At 47.4% G+C, this 21,440-nt stretch overlaps 1 pseudogene; it reads right to left on the reverse strand.

Annotated features, from left to right (window-relative positions):
• Nucleotides 1-20,762: 20,762 nt before the first annotated feature.
• LOC125541913 lies at nt 20,763-20,901 on the reverse strand (annotated as a pseudogene).
• Nucleotides 20,902-21,440: the final 539 nt, after the last annotated feature.

Consider the following 21,440-nt stretch of genomic DNA (forward strand, 5'->3'; position numbering starts at 1 on the left):
TCAGCGAGTCAAAGGCGCCAGGGCCAGTCAAGCCTGACTGGTGGGCCCTGTCTGTCAGTGTCTCAGCTAATTAACAGGATTAAGTTAGTACTAATTAACTGTCAGTGGGGCCTGGGCCCACATGTCAGTGACTAAACTAATTAAAATTAGTTAACACTAATCCTAAACTAATTAGCAGGCTGGCCCCACCTGTCATAGGCTCAGGGGGGAAGTCAACCTGGGCCCACGCGTCAGTCCACGGTCAAAAAGTGGTCAAACTCGCCGGCGTTTAGCCGCCGGCGAGGCCAGACGCGGCGGAGGGGCTCGGGTTTTGCACTCCGGTGACCAAAAGGACGGCGGAGACCATCTACGTGATGCGGGGAGTGAGCTGCCTCGAGTGGTGGCAGTATGTGGAGCTGGGGTGGCCGGAGACGACGGTGGCGAGCACGTCCGCGGCGGCCGGAGTTCGGGCGAGGTTGAACTAGTCGCTAGCAGGCACGACGAGGGGCGTGCGGGGGTGCTACGGGCTCCTGCGAGTGCGTTGAAGACGATGGCGTGTTCGGTTGCGACCCAACATGGCTGTGGCCACGACGGCGACGTGCGATGGCGGCGGCGAGCTTCGGCTCCGATGGCCATGGTGGTTAGAGGACGCGGACGAGAGGGGGAAACGGTGGCGGAGCTCACAGTAATCACGAAGAGGGGCTCGGCTTGCTCGGAGACGGCTTGGCGATGGCGAATCCGTCGATGGAGTCTGGCGGCCGTGCTCGGGGAAGACGACTCGTGGCGGCGATGTGGGGCTCCCGCGGTGGCGTGGCTCGGGGTGGAAGGAAGAGGGGGTCGAGGCGGAGCCTCTGGGCCGGTCAGAGAAGCGAGGGAGAGGCGGTGGCCGCGGTGGTGCTTGTCGGCGGCGACGGCTGCGCTCGGCAGGGGATGGGGAGAGAGCCAGAGGGGGGAGAGTGGGGAGAAAGAGAGGGGGATGTGGGGGAGTGCGTGGCACTCGTAGGCACGTCCGGGGCGTCGGCGGAAGAAGGAGGTGGCCGGCGTGTGGCCGCGGGCGCTGGCCACGCACCTCTCGTCCTCCTGGTGAGAGGAGGAGGACGACTGGCAGGGGCCAGTGGGCTGGGCCGAGCTGGGCCAGGCCAGGCGATAGGTAAGTCCTCTAACTCTCTCTCTCTCTTTGTTTGCTTTTATTAATTTCCTGCTATGTGTATTGAAATAGAATAAATACTATTTCATTTCCAAAAACTCTGGAAATATTCATAGACACATTTGGGAATATTCCCAACTGCCTAAAAATGCTTCCAAGATTATTTGAGCACTTTAAATTATTTATAGCATTTAAAATGCCCAAATTCAAATACTTATGGCTTGTTCAAAAAATCCAGAATGGCTCCATAAATTGCAAGACCATTTTTGGCAGAGGTTTTAGTCAAGACCAAAAATGGTGGGCTTTTATGAAGGGCATTTTGGGTTCATTAAAATTCCAATTGTTGGAAATTAGCATTTTCAGGGGGGTGTTGGGGTTGATTAGGCCCCATTTCAAGTTTAAGAGAAATTTAAACATGATGCACAAGTTCAACCAACCCTAATGCATGACTAAAAGCAGGGATGTGACAACTCACCCCCACTCAAAAGAATCTCGTCCCGAGATTTAGGATCCTCCGGGAAGAAGGTGGGGTACTCGAGTCGAAGACGATCCTCCCTTTCCCAAGTGGCTTCTTTCTCGGAATGGTGTGACCATTGAACCTTGAGAAACTTGATATTATGGCATCGAGTGGTACGCTCAGCTTGATCAAGGATACGAATGGGATATTCCCGATATGAGAGGTTATCTTGTAGATCAAGCGTTTCGTGGTCCACTCCACAGATAGGATCCGCAAAGCAACGCCTGAGTTGAGAAACGTGGAAGACATCGTGAACTCTGGAAAGATGCGAAGGTAGTTCCAATTGGTAGGCAACTTCTCCTCGTTTGGCAAGAATGCGAAAGGGTCCAATGTAACGAGGAGCCAATTTGCCTTCGATACCGAAACGATGGGTTCCCTTTAACGGAGTAACCCGAAGGTAAGCCTTCTCGCCGACTTCATAAGTCATGAGCTTATGTTTACGATCATATTGGCTCTTTTGACAAGATTGGGCTGTTTTCAATTTCTCACGAATAACGTGAACCTGCTCTTCTGCTTCCTGAATCATATCTGGGCCAAAGAGTTGTCTTTCCCCGGTTTCTGACCAGTTAAGAGGCGTTCGACATTTTCGTCCATAGAGAACTTCGGAAGGAGCTTTGCCCAAGCTAGCTTGATAACTATTGTTATAAGCAAACTCCGCGAATGGAAGGCATTTCTCCCAACCCATTCCGAACGAGATGACAGAAGCTCGGAGCATATATTCCAGAATTTGATTGACTCACTCTACTTGACCACTTGATTGAGGATGGAAGGGGGTGCTAAAAGAGCGACGAGTTCCCATGGCATTCTGGAAACTTTCCCAAAATCGAGAGGTGAAGAGACTCCCATGGTCTGAGTTAATTTCCAATGGGACACCATGAAGAGACACTATTCGGGAGATGTATAAATCAGCTAGCTGGCTAGCGGTGATACTCTCGCGAACAAGTAGGAAATGGGATACTTTGGAAAGACGGTCAATCACGACGAAGATGGCATTATTCCCTATCTTGGTCCTGGGAAACCCAGTAATGAAATCCATACTGATTTTATACCATTTCCACTCAGGAATAGCCAAAGGTTGAAGGGTGCCAGCAGGTCGTTGATGCTCTGCTTTAACACGACTACAAACGTCGCAATTAGCAATGTATTGAGCGATTTCTCTCTTCATCCTAGTCCACCAAAACCTCTGGCGTAGGTCTTGATACATTTTAGTACTACCAGGATGAATGGTGAGAGGGGATTCATGAGCTTCCTTAAGGATCAGCCGCCTCAGGTTTCGTGCCTTGGGAACCACTAAGCGGTTTCCAAAGTATACAACACCTTGATCATCAACGGAGAAACAATTTGCGACTCCTTTCTTAATGTTTCTCCTAATACGGGAGATTCCCAGATCTACCTTCTGTGCCTTGATGATCTGATCTGTAAGGGTAGGTTTCGCCACCAGGGTGGATAGGAATCCTCGAGGAACAATGTGAAGATTGAGCTTACAAAATTCCTCATGGAGAAGTGGTTGACTTTGTTGTAACATCAGGTTGTTACAATAAGATTTACGACTTAGCGCATCAGCCATGACATTGGCTTTGCCCGGGGTGTAAGTCATTCCTAAGTCGTAATCCGAGATCAACTCGACCCAACGTCTTTGCCTGAGATTCATGTCCGGTTGGGTGAAGATATATTTCAAACTTTGGTGATCGGTGAAGATCTCGCAACGATTACCGAGGAGGTAATGTCGCCAAGTTTTGAGTGCATGGACTACAGCTGCAAGCTCTAGATCATGTGTGGGATAATTTTCCTCATGTGGGTGTAATTGCCGTGAAGCATAGGCAATTACCTGACGATCTTGCATGAGTATGCAACCTAGTCCTTGTCGCGAGGCGTCACAATAGATAATAAAGTCCTTGGAGAAATCTGGTGGTACCAGTACGGGAGCAGATGTCAGGCGTCTTTTCAGTTCCTGAAAGCTGAACTCGCACTGTGGGGTCCACTCGAACTTTTTATCTTTCTTGAGGAGTTCAGTTAGAGGTTTAGCAACCTTGGAGAAATTCTCGACGAAGCGGCGACAATAGCTCGCTAAGCCAAGGAAGCTCTGAACTTGCTTGACCGTCTCAGGTGGGGTCCAATCAAGGATGGCTTGAACTCGCTCGGGATTGACAGCAATACCCTTACCAGAGATTACATGGCCTAGATAGGTCACTTCTGGCAAGCAAAATTCACACTTGGAGAATTTGGCATAAAGGCGATGCTCTCGAAGTTTCGTCAATACCAGCCTTAGATGTTTGGCATGTTCCTCTTCATTCTTGGAGTAGATGAGTATGTCATCAAGGTAAACTACGACGAATTTATCCAAATACTCCATGAAGACCGAGTTCATTAACCGAGAGAAAGTGGCTGGGGCATTGGTTAAACTGAAGGACATAACGGTGTACTCGTATTGGCCATAACGAGTAACAAAGGCCATTTTGGGAATGTCCTCGTTTTTTATTTTGATTTGATGGTAGCCCAACCTCAAATCCATCTTGGAAAAGACTGAGGATCCAGCGAGCTGATCATACAGATCGTTGATCCTGGGAAGCAGATACTTGTTCTTGATAGTGACCAAGTTGACAGGTCGGTAATCTACAACCATCCGATCTGTTCCATCCTTCTTCTTGACAAAGAGGACGGGGCAAGCCCAAGGAGAGGAACTAGGACAGATGAAACCCCTTTTCAAGGACTCAACGAGTTGGTTCTTAAGCTCGGCTAGTTCTAAGGGTGCCATCTTATAGGGTCTTCTAGAAATTGGAACGGTTCCTGGAACAAGGTCTATCTCGAACTCGACATCCCTGTTAGGTGGAACACCTGGCAGTTCTTCTGGAAAGACATCTGGAAAGTCTCGGTCTACCGGAATATCCTCAAGGTCTGGAAGGGGGTTGGCATTTAGGGAGTAAAGCTGGCGCTTGGCCACTCGAGTTAAGACATTGACTATCTTGCCCGATGGGTGAGTAAGTTGAACGGTTCTAGTGGCACAATCAATCTTAGCGTAATGAGCTGACATCCAGTCCATACCCAAGATGATGTTTATGTCCGAGGACTTGAGAGCTATTAAGGATGCAAGGAAGACAAGTCTATCGACAAGAATTTCGTTCCCATGGCTTACCCTAGAAGTTTGCCATTTGGAACCCGGAGTTTGAATTACCATGGAAGTGGGCATGTCACAGAATGTCGTGTTATGCAATCGAGCATAGTTCTCGGATATGAATGAATGATATGCTCTAGTATCGAAAATAACAGATGCCGGATGGCAATTAACAAGGAGCGTACCAAGGACGACGTTAGGATCCTCATGAGCCTCCTCGGCTGAGACATAGTTGACATGGCCACATGCAGTGGTGACCGGCTTGGCGTAGAATGTCTTTCCCGCTGGCTTACCACGGCCAACAGACTTTTCAGACTGATTGGAGTTGTTGTTCTGGGGACACTCTCGACTATAGTGACCCGGCTCTCCACACTTGAAACATGTCACAACATTGGGGCGTGGAGCAGCATTAGCAGCGGGGCCACCATAGGGCTTGGGCGGTGCAAACTGCTGGTTGGGACGAGGCGCCTCAAAGGATGGCCTCGGAATGAACCTGGGTGGCAGTGCCGTGCTTGGAATCCACACCCGGCGCTTCTGGGCTCCAGAGCCGGATGAAGAGCCAAAATCACGTGAGTGCTTGCATGAAGCGTCATAGTCAGACTGGCCTGACTCAGCACTGATGGCTTTATTGACCAACTTTTGAAAGGAGGTGCACTCATGCAGACGAAGATCGCGGCGAAGCTCAGGGCTAAGTCCCTTGCGGAACCTTGCCTGCTTCTTAGCGTCGGTAGATACTTCTTCAGGAGCATATCGTGCCAGATTCCCAAATTCACGACTATATGCATCCACAGTCAGTCTTCCTTGGGTGAAATTACAGAACTCTTCCCTATTGCGATCTATGAGACCTTCCGGAATGTGATGCTCACAGAAAGCCTCACTGAATTCACCCCAAGTAGTGATTTGGCCGACCGGGCGCATAGCTTCAAAGTTTTCCCACCAAAGGCTAGCAGGGCCTTCGAGGTGATAGGCAGCATAAGTAACCTTGTCAGCTTCGGCTACATTGGCAGAACGTAGCTTGTGGGTGATGCTGCGAAGCCAGTCATCCGCGTCGAGGGGCTCGACGGAATGGTTAAACTTTGGTGGTACAGCTTGATGAAGTCATTGATTGACACTAAGTCGTTTCGCTGATGGCGTGCAGTGTTCTGCTCAATCCGCTCCAACAAGCGGTTAGTCTCACGCTTGTTTCTTTCCGCCTCCAGCATCACTTCGGCCAGAGAAGGCGGGTGAGGCAGATTTTGACCCGTAGCTGCACTGGTTTCCCCCTGCTCCGGGGCAGCAGGGTTGCTGCGGGTGTTGACCATCCTAGGAGAAAACAAGACAACGGTTTAGATAAGGATGGCACAAAATTAGCAAGGAAGTGCAGAATGTAATGGATAACACGGAATGCAGAGATGTTCATTGCACGACATGGTAATATAGAAACTGCCATATATATACCATTGGTCATACACACCGTACATAGTTTAGTACAAGCCCAGGCTAGAGTACAACTACGGTGAAAGACATTACATCTCATCGGAGGCATTCCAAGCTCCTATACATTATTTCCTACACCTCCGGAGCGTGATACACACCAAGTCGTATCCCACGGTCACGCAGGACTGTGGAGAATACAACTACCACAATACTAGTGGAACTACTACTAGCTCAGACGGCTCCGTAGTAATCCTCATAGAAGTCGCCACCAAAACCTGGAAGTGGAACATGATCATCTGGGAACAGACGGTCCTGCGGAGCCTGCGGACCAAAGGGACTCGGATGTGGCCTTGGTCCCACAGGTGGTGGCAGACGGGGACCACGAGGAGGGGTGATGCGTCCCACATCGCGCCACTCCATACAATCTGGCAATCCAGACCGTACAGGGTACAGATCCCTCAGATCCATGTATCCTGCCTGTACCGCCGGTGCAAACCGAGTGAAAGTGGCCCAGTGATCAGCAGGAGAGTTAAAAAGCTCCATACGCAAGGCCCGATTTTCACGGTCCTTATTCTCGAGCATCTCGGCAGTGGTGCGGAGTAGTGACTCCTCATGTGTGGGGTCAGCATAGATAGCCTGGAGATACCCTTGCGCTCCCGGAAGTGAAGCTGGCATATAACGGAAGTCGGTGTTCCGAAGTAGGCCAGTCCGGACTCGCATGATGGTCATCATGGAATAGGCAGCATCCTGCACAGCCATCTCAACAGTAACCCCGAGTCCATAGGAACAGTGAAGGGGCTCAGTGGCTCCAGGATAAGAGGGATATATCCTGACGGTACAGAGGTACTGGCTCTGGTTGAAGTCTCGGAATTGCTCTTCGACAGTGTATTCGGGATACCAACGGTAACCCGTCTCGATCATTACCCGGACTAACATAGCAGTATGACCGGGCACATCGAGGCACCGGGTCAGGCGAACCACTTGGTTTTGAGCACGAGTGGCCATCTGAAAGCACAACCACAATGCAAAGACATTAGAATTTCTAGGGAAAACTGGACAGCATAACGGCTGTAAATGCTCAGAAAAGGATTTGAGACATCCACAACAGTTTGCAATACCACTCAACAACATCATATCAAGGTTCTGATTCAACTGGCAACATACTAAAAGTAGTAGAAACTGTACTAAGGCTTGTAACAACAATCCTATAAGCTACTACGGATTAGTAACACGTGAACCTGATAGAAGAAGAGAGCCTAGTCCTTAACCCACGTTGAATGAGAAGAGAATGACTCAGATCAGAGGGCATAAGGTAAAGGAGTAAAAGAGCCTTACGTTCCCTCCCACAATCAATTCCCCTACATATAGCTAAAGCATTTCTAGACTCGACATCGACCAGTTTGGCTCAACGAACCTACAGGCAGTCCGGCTCTGATGCCAACGCTGTCAGGACCCCGATTCCAAGTCACATCGATCTAGCCGGTAACACCTCATATCACATTGCGGCCTCACGCGCGGTATCCCCACGGGTGTCGCCTTACCATGGCCCAGGACCGTTTGTGCCTTTTGGCTCACGTATATGATAGTGTCACTAGCATCCATATGACAGAGAACCCGGGCCGACATGACTAGTCATGAACCCAAAGCGTGGCAAACCTATGGAGACAGGCATACATGAATCACATCGAGCATGTCGGTCATCAGCGAGTAAATCCGGGCTGTAGCACTAGGCTAGCAGGACTCCGGGGAACCCGGGCTGTAGCAGGCTAGGCAGGACTCCGGATGTCACCGCGTGACATTTCCCCGAAGGGAAAGACATAGGAACGAAGTGAAACACATGCCGGCCAGTCAAGTGTCCTGAACAGTAGTGCTGGGCTAGCAGGACTCCGGTGAACCGGGCTGTAGCGGACTACTATGGCTCGAGGAGCACTAGACTACATTTCCCCATAAGAAGGGCTGCCAAGGATAAACAACTAGATTGCCGGATCCCACACATACCAAGCATTTCAATCATACACACAATATGCTCGATATGTGCAAATACAACATGGCATCACAACAAAACTCTACAACTCAAGTACTTTATTTAAAGGCTCCAAAGAGCCATACATAACATGTTCATACAGGTAGGGGTCACATGACCCGACACTCAAGTCATACAAGCATACAAGCACATGCGGAAGCAAATAGTCTGAGTACAGACACTAGAAAGCAAGAAGGCTTCTCGAAGCCTCTCTATCTACATAGGGCCCTCCATGGCCAGGATCACCACCTGGGTGGCAAGTCACTCATCGACGTCGAGATCTACATAAAACCCATCGGAGGGGGCGGTGTTGTCGTCTGGAAACAGTAATTAAGCAAACATGAGTACAAAGGTACTCAGCAAGTCTTACATCAGAACCTACTATACATGCTCATTCTCAAGAAGGTGGTGGAGTTATTGCAGCAAGCCAGCTTTGACTCTTGGCTAGGCTATCCTACGAGACTCCACTAGTAAAACAGTTTTTCGCACACGAGTCCACTAGTCACCAACACAATACTCCACCGGGGATCCTCCCTCGTCATCTTACGAGAGGTCCATCCTCGGTACTCACACTTATCTCGAGTCTTTTAGTAGTATCCATTAACTTGTCTATGAACTGTATAGGCAATCAAGTAGTCCTTTACCGCGGACACGGCTATTCGAATAGTTTTATACCCTGCAGGGGTGTACTTCTTCATACACGCTTTCACCACTTACCGCCGTTTACACGACATGTACTCGGCAACCTTCAAGCGGAAGCCCAACGAGGGTGTCGGCCACGGCCTACCTAAACACTCAAGCCTCTAGTCCAGATTTATCGCCTATCCAGGTTCCATCCGCAGGGAGTCCGGCCGAGGTTTCCACATACGGCCCCGAACGATGTGAACAGGGTTCCCGAGACACCAAACGGGTGACTCTGTACACCGTTCCACGGTGTATCTACCGCAACATAGCCCACCCCTAGGGTCAGCGCTATGCACGGCCGCCAACACATAACCTACAAACACCAGAAACTAATTGCAACTCCTGGATAGAGTACTAGGGTGAATAAGAAGCCGAGAGGGTCCATTGGTTTCGGGCCCAATGTATGGTAGTAACTAAATCTTAAATCACACATACATATCTTAGTTCTTATGGACGGCCTCAATGAAACAATCCACCATGTACTCCTACATGGCCTCTCATCGATACCTTTACCAAATCATGTTCAACACATCCCTCACATTACCGACATAATCATTTCACTCTAGCCCATCACCCAGATGAACCAGACCTGACGCAACTCTAAGCATAGCAGGCATAGCACGGTAGGAAACACATACATGCTAGTGGGTTTCATCTAGTTATTGTGGCAATGACAGGTCATGCAGAGGATAAGGGTTCAACTACCGTAGCACACAGCAGTTTGAATCGCGTTGTCTTAATGCAGTAAACAAGAGCAGAAGCGAGAACATGGGTTTGTATCGGAATGATCAATGGGTTGCTTGCCTGATGTAGTGTTAGTAGGGTACTGCCCTTCAGACGGATACTCGGGGTTATCCTCGGAGGCAGAACCTACCACGAAAGACACACCGAACATAATCAACACATGACAATATGCAACAATATGATGCATGCTATGACATGGCAAAATGAATGTGTCTTGGCCTAATGCAAGCTAAAACAGAAGGGAATGAACTCATTTGAATCAAAGATTCAAATGTTAGCTCATTTAACATAGCCTTATTAGTGTATTATCTTATTTTGCTTAAACATCAAGGTTAACTTATTTTGTCATGCATGAAACCATTACAGATGGATAGATTGAATTTTTCTGATCATTTTTCATATATAATTTGTTTGATTTGGAGCTATGGTTGATTTTCTATGATTTTTAGAAGTTTTGGCTATTTTCTGGAATTTCCTATATAAGAATAATTCCAGTAATTGAATTAATGCGTCAGCATGACATAGGTGTGACGTCAGCGAGTCAAAGGCGCCAGGGCCAGTCAAGCCTGACTGGTGGGCCCTGTCTGTCAGTGTCTCAGCTAATTAACAGGATTAAGTTAGTACTAATTAACTGTCAGTGGGGCCTGGGCCCACATGTCAGTGACTAAACTAATTAAAATTAGTTAACACTAATCCTAAACTAATTAGCAGGCCCGGCCCCACCTGTCATAGGCTCAGGGGGAAGTCAACCTGGGCCCACGCGTCAGTCCATGGTCAAAAAGTGGTCAAACTCGCCGGCGTTTAGCCGCCGGCGAGGCCAGACGCGGCGGAGGGGCTCGGGTTTTGCACTCCGGTGACCAAAAGGACGGCGGAGACCATCTACGTGATGCGGGGAGTGAGCCGCCTCGAGTGGTGGCAGTATGTGGAGCTGGGGTGGCCGGAGACGACGGTGGCGAGCACGTCCGCGGCGGCCGGAGTTCGGGCGAGGTTGAACTAGTCGCTAGCAGGCACGGCGAGGGGCGTGCGGGGGTGCTACGGGCTCCTGCGAGTGCGTTGAAGACGATGGCGTGTTCGGTTGCGACCCAACATGGCTGTGGCCACGACGGCGACGTGCGATGGCGGCGGCGAGCTTCGGCTCCGATGGCCATGGTGGTTAGAGGACGCGGACGAGCGCGGGGAGAGGGGGAAACGGTGGCGGAGCTCACAGCGATCACGAAGAGGGGCTCGGCTTGCTCGGAGACGGCTTGGCGACAACGAATCCGTCGATGGAGTCCGGCGGCCGTGCTCGGGGAAGACGACTCGTGGCGGCGATGTGGGGCTCCCGCGGTGGCGTGGCTCGGGGTGGAAGGAAGAGGGGGTCGAGGCGGAGCCTCTGGGCCGGTCAGAGAAGCGAGGGAGAGGCGGTGGCCGCGGTGGTGCTTGTCGGCGGCGACGGCTGCGCTCGGCAAGGGATGGGGAGAGAGCCAGAGGGGGGAGAGTGGGGAGAAAGAGAGGGGGCGTGGGGGAGTGTGTGGCACTCGTAGGCGCGTCCGAGGCGTCGGCGTAAGCAGGAGGTGGCCGGCGTGTGGCCGCGGGCGCCGACCACGCGCCTCTCGTCCTCCTGGCGAGAGGAGGAGGACGACTGGCAGGGGCCAGTGGGCTGGGCCGAGCTGGGCCAGGCCAGGCGACAGGTAAGTCCTCTAACTCTCTCTCTCTTTCTGTTTGCTTTTATTTATTTCCTGCTATGTGTATTGAAATAGAATAAATACTATTTCATTTCCAAAAATTCTGGAAATATTCAGAGACACATTTGGAAATATTCCCAACTGCCTAAAAATGCTTCCCAGTTTATTTTAGCACTTTAAATTATTTATAGCATTTAAAATGCCTAAATTCAAATACTTATGACTTGTTCAAAAAATTCAGAATGGCTCCATAAAATGCAAGACCATTTTTGGCAGAGGTTTTAGTCAAGACCAAAAATGGTGGGCTTTTATGAAGGGCATTTTGGGTTCATTGAAATTCCAATTATTGGAAATTAGCATTTTCATGGGGGTGTTGGGGTTGATTAGGCCCCATTTCAAGTTTAAGAGAAATTTAAACATGATGCACAAATTCAATCAACCCTAATACATGACTAAAAGCAGGGATGTGACAACTTATATTTAAAAGCGGAGGGAGTACATCGACTAGTATGGACTCCAACCACAACTGTTGGAGTTCCAAAGAGCTAGCTCCACGAGAAGCCATGGCACGAGCTACTTTATTACAAGCCCGGGGGCTAAAAGAATAAACCACTGAATTAAAGTTTAAACGGAGGAATTGCCGCAGGCCTCGATATATAACACCCTTTTATGTCAGGTCGAATTCAGAACTTTGGAGTGCACGCAGGAGAGTTTGGCAGTCTGTTTTCCACCTGATTATTTGCCATGCCCCATTCTGCACCTGCATTCGCTGCTTGGACTCTGGCTTCGGCCTCGGCCTGAACAACACTTGACAAATGTACCAGACATTCAGGGCTCCTTTGATTCAAAGAAATTTTATAGAATTTCTGAAGGATTGAAATTCTTAGGATTCTTTCCTATATTGGCCTTTGATTTATAGGATTGGATTTCGTAAAAAAAAATTCTATGAAATCTTCTGTACTACATTTATAGGAAATCTAACATTCACTCCAACATTTTTTATAATTTCTTTGTTTTTCCTATGGCATCAAACATTCATTACTAATCTAAGTGGGCATGCCACTTCAATCCTGTATTTTTCCTATTCCTATGTTTTTAAAATCCTACGAATCAAAAAAACCCTCAGCTCCTGATCCTCTGACTGCACCAGTCGCATCACGAACGACAAACCCCCATCCACCGCTAGCAGTCTCTGCGTTCTTTATCAAAAAAGAAGAAGCAGTCTATGCGTTGAAAGCCCCATCAGTATTAATTTTAAGCCTGTCAATCTCAGGTCGCAGCCACCTCGTACTGAGTACTGACTGGCATGACCTTGTTCAGATGAATACGCTTCTCCATCTGTGCTGAATCCCACGCAGCCTGACGCACTTGAGCAGCCATAATCCCAATCAATTAGGATCGCTTTCTCCCCAGCATTTATTTTGTTCCTCCTATGCCAACACTTCCACAGCATGCATGCAACGAGCACTTTCTCTGGTTCTTCAATACTTCTCAACACATGCACAGCAGACTTTGCATTATCACACACACATCTGCAGCCTCACGTCCTCCAGATCTAGCTGCCGCCAAAGCTGCTTCACCTCTTTACATTTCACTAGTACGCATGCACGTGCAACGCACGTCTCGCCTAACACATATAATCATATATAGGATAACTTTCCCCCAAAAAGATATACGATAAGCTTCTTGAATTTTTGAAATTTCACACGAAGTGTATAGTACCAAATTCTTGTTGCATACATTTTTTTAACAACCTCTCATTTATTCAATCAAAGTATGCAGGATTCTTTGCCGAGATAAAGTGTCTCATACATAATTTGAAACATCATTCTTCATGAATCAATATTCCTCTTGAATCAAATATCACAGATCAAGAAACCAAGTTCTTCCATATATAATAAGCTCTCTCATCTCAGGAATTAATCATACAAAAACATCTCAAGCTTTACTCCACTACTCCACTTTATGTACCAGCACAGTTCAAACGGAAATCAACCATTGTTCAAATACAAAAGGTAAGAGAGCCTAAACAGACATTACCGTGTTTCAAGTTGTGCCTTGAATTACTTAGTGCACCTTTCATAAACAAAGATGTTCTGGACATGCATGGTCTCCGACATATAATATATAATTTTGTCCGTCACTTTTTGTATGTACGTTAATACAATAATTACAAAAATATGTTTTCATGAAAATTTGCTGATATATTTTCACCTAAACAATCTGAATACTCTTTTTATGGCATGAGCCAAATTTAGACTGCATGCTTTCTAGTATGCTATCTATTTAGGAACAGACATAGTAGTCCATAACCAGGTTGATAGCACATACATCACCAAATTCTCTTCTATCGTTGAAGCAAGGTTACTTGCAAATTGCAATGCAACAAGCAGTTGGGTGTGAAAGTCCTAAGACAACAATAGCACCCCAAAGATGGAAAAGCAATCATCATGTCGTAGACATGAATATTTGATGCGTAATCATATATACATCATGTTGTCTCGTCTTCTTGCACAATGCATGTCTCGAACTCTTGACTAATACAAAAAATCAATAAAATGATTTACATTCTTATTAACAGTACATTGGTTATGATCATGCCCTTGAATGGTAGACTAACAGCAGCACTGCACTCAATTTATTATATTCTGTGGGACCAACTACTATTTTGGTGCCTCCTGCCTACAGTTTGAAGTTTCACAAGTTGCCAATGCAAGTCTGTCATGGATAAGCCTAAATGTGAGCAACACTAAATTAAAAGATGGGCAATAGATGCCAATGCAAGTCTGTCATGGATAGACCTAAATGTGAGCAACACTAAATTAAAAGATGGGCAATTTGAAGTTCCTACTATTTTTACTTCAGATGCCTTCTGATGAAATTCCAAAGCATATACAATTTTTGTTCAAGCGGCACGATCATGGCACACTGCTTCAAGGTTATCTGCGGTGGCCATGGTAGCCTGCTCATGCACACTTAAATGATCGGGAATCTTCAGGCTAACGCTTGCTAGTTCCTTAATTGACTTTGTCTATGTAGCAAAAAATTGTAAAGCATGTCAAACTTTGGGAAAGTGTCAACATGGGAATGCAAATCACGATGACAAATTTGATCTGCCCCATCAAACACCAATATATGTTCCCTACGAAATTAGTAATGATTTTAGATTGTCAACATCTCATAATTTGGAATTTAAGATAACTTATAAATCAGGATGTGTCCAATAATTTAGACCTGTGAGCATTTGAAGTTTGGAGTCTCGTCCAAGTGCTGAACTCACTGCCGAGAAGTGCGAACTAAGATATTCAAACTGTTTATGTATTATTTTTGTTGCTAGATTCCGGTGCACTTAACAATAGCACCGCCACTAAAACTATGGTGCTTCCCCACCTTCTTGATCACATCCCAAGTTTGACCAGCAAAATCATTAGTGGGATAGGGAATAATGCACAACCCAAACCATCTCAGACTCCATTTTCTACCAATACAGCTACCAAAACTGATTGTGGTAAGATACACTATCTAGGGAACTTTAATTGTTGTTACCGGCGACATTTCTTTGCAGCGGCAATTGGCATGGCCATATGATGTGCTAGACAGTCAAGATGTAACGAATACCAATTCTCAGAGCACAATTTGTAGAGCTAAAAATCAAAACGAGTGGAATCTGGCTTAACAGAGTATGATGTTTTTTTCAATAGAAACGACTAATCCATGAATGTTAGTGTTAATCACACCATACCCTTATTTATTTTAGGAATACCGAAAACACATCACCGTACTGATTCCTTTGGAGTTGTTCCCTCTGCAGCTTTGTGTGCTCGCTTTCAATGGTTCAACCTGGATAGGATTTGAACAAAGGCCAGTGTTAAATCTAGTAAAAAAACTGAAACAAAATAAGATCATATATGGATGAACCGATGCATGGAGTATAGGAGCAGGGAGACTAATAGAGTGGGCTCTCGTCAATACGTTTTCTTTAAGAATCACACTACATCTCGCTAGTGAATGAGGAGAACAGATGAAGAGGCAAACTCGGCTAGCTAGTGATCTGTACCACCCACCGTCTGCATTGGCTACAGCTAAATCAATGTGTTGCTGCTAGTGAATGGTGAGATGCAGAATTGTTAGCTAGGGATCCAAAGGAAGAAGAAGCAAAAGACGCCTGAAAGTTGTGGCCACGAAGCTCTTGTGGGAGGATGGGACTCTTGGAAGCGAAAGCAGCAGGGGTTATCTCGTGCTCCCTTGGATTCGCCCATGGTCGTGCTCCCTGGGCAGCGCGCCACCACCCTGAGAACCTCCGGCACAGCTCGATGGCGCGGATCCGGACGCCGGCCGTGAAGTGAATCTTCCCCTGCGCACTGACACCGGGCTGCCGGCACCCTTCGCTTTGCTACGCTCGCCATGGTCGCTGCCAAAGATCGTCGGAGAAGCTCCGGCACAGCTCGATGGCGCGGATCCAGGCGCCAGCCCGTGAGGAGCATCTCCGCCCGCCACCCGGCGCTCCACGACAGCCACCTCGCCCGGGTGCGGGAGGAACCACACGCAGGGGCCTGGATCTGAGCGAGGATTACGCACTTCGCCTTTGTTTTTATCTGGTCACAGGGAGGCATCGAAGTGGTATGTTTTGCGGGCGAGGATTGACAGACCACGGCGGTGTCCGCTCGGCAAAACATCTTATCTGAGTCGTTGATCTGAATAATAAACCATTGATGTAATGTGGGCAGTCAGATGTGTTTAGGTTAATTTGATCGGAGGGCCCTCGTTATCTTGTGTACAGTTTGCGGTGTGGTTTTAGAAGAGTTTATGTTTGCTCTTTTAATAGTAGTATAGATATAGAAAAATAGATGCGCACCATCTTCGTTTATAGTTGGAAACATTACTACCACGAGGTTCTGGGAGGACAGATGGCTCGGGAAGGCACCCCTTGCACTCCAATATCCTTCTCTGTATAATATTATGCAACGAAGAGAAGCTTATGTTGCAACAGTATTACAGTCCAATCCTCTGAATATCCAATTCAGAAGGACGCTAGCGGGAAATCGTTGGGAAGCCTGGCTACACTTAGTATGACGACTAATGGAGGTCGAGCTTTCTCAACAACCCGACCGGTTGAACTGGAAACTAACAAAGAATGGAGAGTTTTCGGTTAAATCCATATATTTGGATGTTATCAACTCTACTATTATTATTTCTCGCTCAAAACATGTGTGGAAAGTCAAAGTGCCTCTAAAAATCAAAGTGTTTATGTGGTTTGTATATAAACAAGTTATTCTAACTAAGGATAATTTGGTAAAACGCAATTGGACAGAATCTCCAAGATCTAGTTTCTGTGATAAGGATGAGTCCATCAAACACCTCTTTCTCGAATGTGAAAGATGGCTTGAAGCGTATGCCTAGCAGGGACGCGTTGCGTGTTATATATAGCCATAGGTTAGGGTTTACAGGATTCGGTAGTTGGTTAGGCTTGATCCTCAAGTTAGCTATCCTACGAGATAAAGATTGAAGCTTAAACCTAACTACCGGATTACAAAGTTGATCACGCACGCAACACCAAGAGTATATACGGTTTTATATACACAACCATATATACATACAATATATTCTAACACACCCCCTCAATCATAATTTCACCAAGTTGAGATTGTTCTTGAACTCTTCTAACTTGCGCCATGATAAGGCTTTAGTGAAACCATCTGCAACTCGATCATTAGTGGGAATGAACCGAATATCAAGAAGCTTCTTAGCTACCCTTTCTCGCACAAAGTGATAATCTACCTCGATGTGTTTTGTTCTAGCATGAAACACTGGATTTGCTGACAGATATGTAACACCAATGTTATCACACCACAACCGTGCAACAGGAGAGTGATTAACACGTAGCTCATTCAACAAGGTTTGAACCCATATCAACTCTGCCGTGGCATTAGCCAAAGCTTTGTACTCAGCTTCTGTACTTGATCTTGATACAGTAGCTTGTTTCCGTGCACTCCATGATATAAGATTTGGTCCAAAGAAAATAGCAAAGTCCCCTGTTGATCTTCTATCATCAGGGCAACCTGCCCAATCAGCATCAGAGAACACACTCACCAAAGTTGACATTGACCTTGTGACTTTCAACCCTGTACTCATAGTGCCTCTTAAATATCTCAAGATTCTTTTCACTGCTGTCCAATGTGCAAAGGTGGGAGCATGCAAGAACTGACATACTTTATTGATAGGAAAAGATATATCAGGTCTTGTAAGTGTTAGATATTGTAGAGCACCTACAACACTTCTATAGTTTGTAGAATCTTCAACACTTAAAGGCTCTCCTTCCTCCTTAGATAACTTTTCAGAAGTTGAGAGAGGCATATTTGACACTTTGCAATTCATCATACCTGCTTGTTCTAGCACATCTGACACATACTTTTCTTGACTCAAGACTATGCCATCTTTAACCTTTTTTACTTCTATTCCCAAGAAATAGTGCAAATCACCAAGATCTTTAAGAGCAAAGTCTCTCCTTAGATCTTCAAGCAATGCTTTGGTTGCATCCTGCGATGAGCTTGCAACAATAATATCATCAACATATACTAGCATGAAAATGGTGATTTTGCCTTTTCTGTAGAAGAACAGTGATGTGTCAGCTTTGGATGGCTGAAAACCAAGTCTTTGGAGTTTCACACTCAGCCTAGAGTACCATGCTCTAGGTGCTTGTTTCAAACCATATAAAGCCTTATCAAGTTTGCATACATAATGATACTTGTCCTTTACCACATACCCAGGTGGTTGTCTCATATACACTTCTTCCTCTAGAACGCCATGAAGAAACGCATTCTGCACATCCAATTGATGAAGACTCCAATTGTTTGATACTGCAATGGACAGAACAAGTCTAATAGTAGCTGCTTTCACAACAGGGCTAAAGGTATCCTCATAATCTATACCATATCTTTGTTTAAACCCCTTTGCAACTAGTCTAGCCTTGTATCTGTCTATTTCTCCATTTGCCTTTCTTTTAATTCTATAGACCCATTTGCAGTCAATTAAGTTTCTCCCCTTAGCTGGAGGAACTAGATGCCATGTTCTATTTTTCCTGAGAGCATTATATTCCTCATTCATTGCATTTTTCCATTTTTTATTTTCCAATGCCTCTACCAAGGTATTTGGTTCTCCTGTGACAGCAAGACCAGCAAAACGACGCCCTTTGTCATACCTGACCGTACCGTCCGTACGTACTTTTGGTCTCAAAATACCATGCTGCGATCTTGTTCTTGGTGGTGACGCAGAAATCATTGCAGAGGGCGACTGCACAGAGGATCCGGAGCCCTGCACAGCGGATCCAGAACCTGACCCGGCCGCACCAGATCCAACACGGATCCTGTCGCCATCGCCAGCGTCCGCACCTGGGCCGGCAGCCACAGATCCGAGGCAGATGCTGTCGCCCGCATGCGACGCGTCTGATTGGCCCGGTCACCATGCGGAGGGGACCGCACCACTTGGCGTGTGGAGAGCGGTGCCTCGCTGCTTGTGGGTCCACATGGCCCTGAGTGCGCGACAGCGCCTGTGCCCACGGGCCCGTGAGGGGACACGTGTCGTGGCGACGCTGGATCGCCCGCTCCCGAGGCTGATGCGGTGTGAATCCCGCCGTCCGGTGCGGCAGGCGAGGGAGGATCTTCCCGGCCCGGGATCGCCGCTGGCTGGATCCGACGCAACACCTGAATCTGCATCGTGTTCCACACCTGTCTGCTGCATAAAATTATAGCCAAAAACAGAATTTCCACCAAAATTTACAGCAGGATTTTTATGAAGATTAACCGAAAGATCAGCTGTCTGTTCGCCCCCATGATCAAGAGGTTCGGATGGAGCAGTTTCTGCAAGAAGAAGAACTTCGGAACGAAGAGGAACGCCGGCATTTGGATTTAGTGAGGCAAATGGAAAAATAGTTTCGTCAAAGATAACATCTCAAGAGATGTAGACACGTCCTTCTTTGACATCGAGACACTTGAACCCTTTATGAAGATTGCTATAGCCAAGGAAAACACATTGTTTTGAACGCAACTCTAGCTTGTTAGCATGAAAGGGTCGGAGATTTGGCCAGCACGCACAACCAAAGGTGCGTAGGGCATGGTAGTTGGGTTTTTCATGAAACAATTTTTCCAAAGGAGTGTCAAGATTAATCACCTTGCGAGGAGTACGATTGATAAGATAGGTAGCAGCTAGAAAAGCCTCATCCCAAAATTTTAAAGGCATGGAAGCATGAGCTAAAAGTGAGAGACCCACGTCCACAATGTGCCTATGTTTTCTCTCGGCTGACCCATTCTGTTGATGGGCATGTGGGCATGATACGTGATGTGTGATCCCTACTTGACGAAAGAATGAGTGGAGGCACTCATACTCACCGCCCCAATCCGTTTGCATGGTGATAATCTTGCGATCAAAAATTCGTTCAACTAGTGCTTGAAACTCATGAAACACTTTGAAAACTTCTGATCTATGTTTGAGGATATATATCCATGTGAATTTGCTGAAATCATCGATGAAACTCACATAATAATTTTTCTTATTAATTGAATCTCGGGCAGGCCCCCATACATCAGAGAAAACTAGCTCTAAAGGAGCTTTTGAAATACTACTAGAATTTGGGTAGGGAAGTTGATGGCTCTTGCCTTGTTGGCAAGCATCACACACTCCCTCTTTATTCAACTCTTTGCTAGAAAAGGAAATTTGATTGTGTCTAAGAACATGTTCAACTATTGCCGAAGATGGATGCCCTAAACGATCGTGCCACCTCGATGGAGATATCTTGGTGGCGCCAAGTGCATGTCTGCCCGAGCTTATTGGAGCTGATGATAGGGGATAGAGCCCATTTCTACACCTGCCGTGGAGGAGGGTTTTCCTCGTTGCCTTGTCCTTGACAAAGAAAAAATGAGGATGAGTTTCAAGAAACACATGATTCTCATTGGCTAGACGATGAGCAGAGATCAAGTTTTTAGTGGCTTTGGGCACATGCAGAATATTTTTGAGATGAAGATTACGAGTAGGGGTACGAACATATGCATGACCTATATGGGAAATCTTCATACCTGCGCCGTTTGGCACGTTTACTTGATCGTGTCCATTGTACTTGTCACAGACGGTGAGCTTGTCGAGCTCGCCGGTAATGTGGTCTGTTGCACCTGAGTCCACATACCAGTTTGTGTCCACCCCGTAGGAGGAGTTGGTGTTGACGGCTGCTGCAGTTTTCTCCTTGTTGAAGGAGACATCAACACGACGATAGCACTCCATGGCCGTGTGATTTGGCTTGGTGCAGATTTGGCAGAAGACCTCAGGCAGATCGTTGCGGCCTCCTCCATTGCCACGGCCGCCTCCATTGCGGCCATCATTGCCACCGTGGCCACCACCGCGGTTGGATCCACCGCGTCCGCCACGAGACACGGCGTTGGCAGAGGAGTGGGAGGACTGCCCTCTGCCTTCAAACATGGCCAGCCTGCTTTCAAAGCTGATCAGCTGCGAGTAAAGCTCGCTCACCTTGATTTGCTGAGTGCGAGCGCAGATCGTGGAGACGAAGGACACGTAGTCATAGTCGAGTCCCGCCAGGATGTAGGACACCATGTCGTCGTCGGTGAGCGGCTTGCCCACCGATGCCATCTCATCACCGAGCACCTTCATGCGCCCGATGTACTCGGACATCATCGCATTGCCCTTCTTGGTGGTGGAGAGGGCGATTCTGGTGTTGACGACGTGTGCCTGAGTTTGGGAGATGAAGATCTCCGTGATGGCGGCCCATGCTTCGGCCTCCGCGTCACAGTGTGCGACCTGAACCATGACAGGAGCTGAGATGGAGTTGAAGATGAAACTCAGCACCTGATAGTCTTGAGCCTTGTCGGTGTCGCATGCAAGGTTGGGCACGTCCGTGGGCTTGCCGTCCTTGTCGCGGAGCTTCTGCTCTGGCTGCTCCCGATCTGGATCGAGGTAGGAGACGAGCTGCGCCCCACGGATGGCTGCCATGGCTTGTGCGCGCCATACTAGGAAGTTGGAGCGATGGAGTCGGTCGGCTATGGGAATGAGGGCAGGCGTGGCGACATTGGACCTTGAGGAGGGCATGGCTACGAGAGATGTGCTTTAGAGGAGATAGGCTCTGAATACCATGAAAGATGGCTTGAAGCGTA

This window comes from Triticum urartu, chromosome 2 (assembly GCF_003073215.2).
Source record: "Triticum urartu cultivar G1812 chromosome 2, Tu2.1, whole genome shotgun sequence".
Classification (NCBI taxonomy): Eukaryota; Viridiplantae; Streptophyta; class Magnoliopsida; order Poales; family Poaceae; genus Triticum; species Triticum urartu.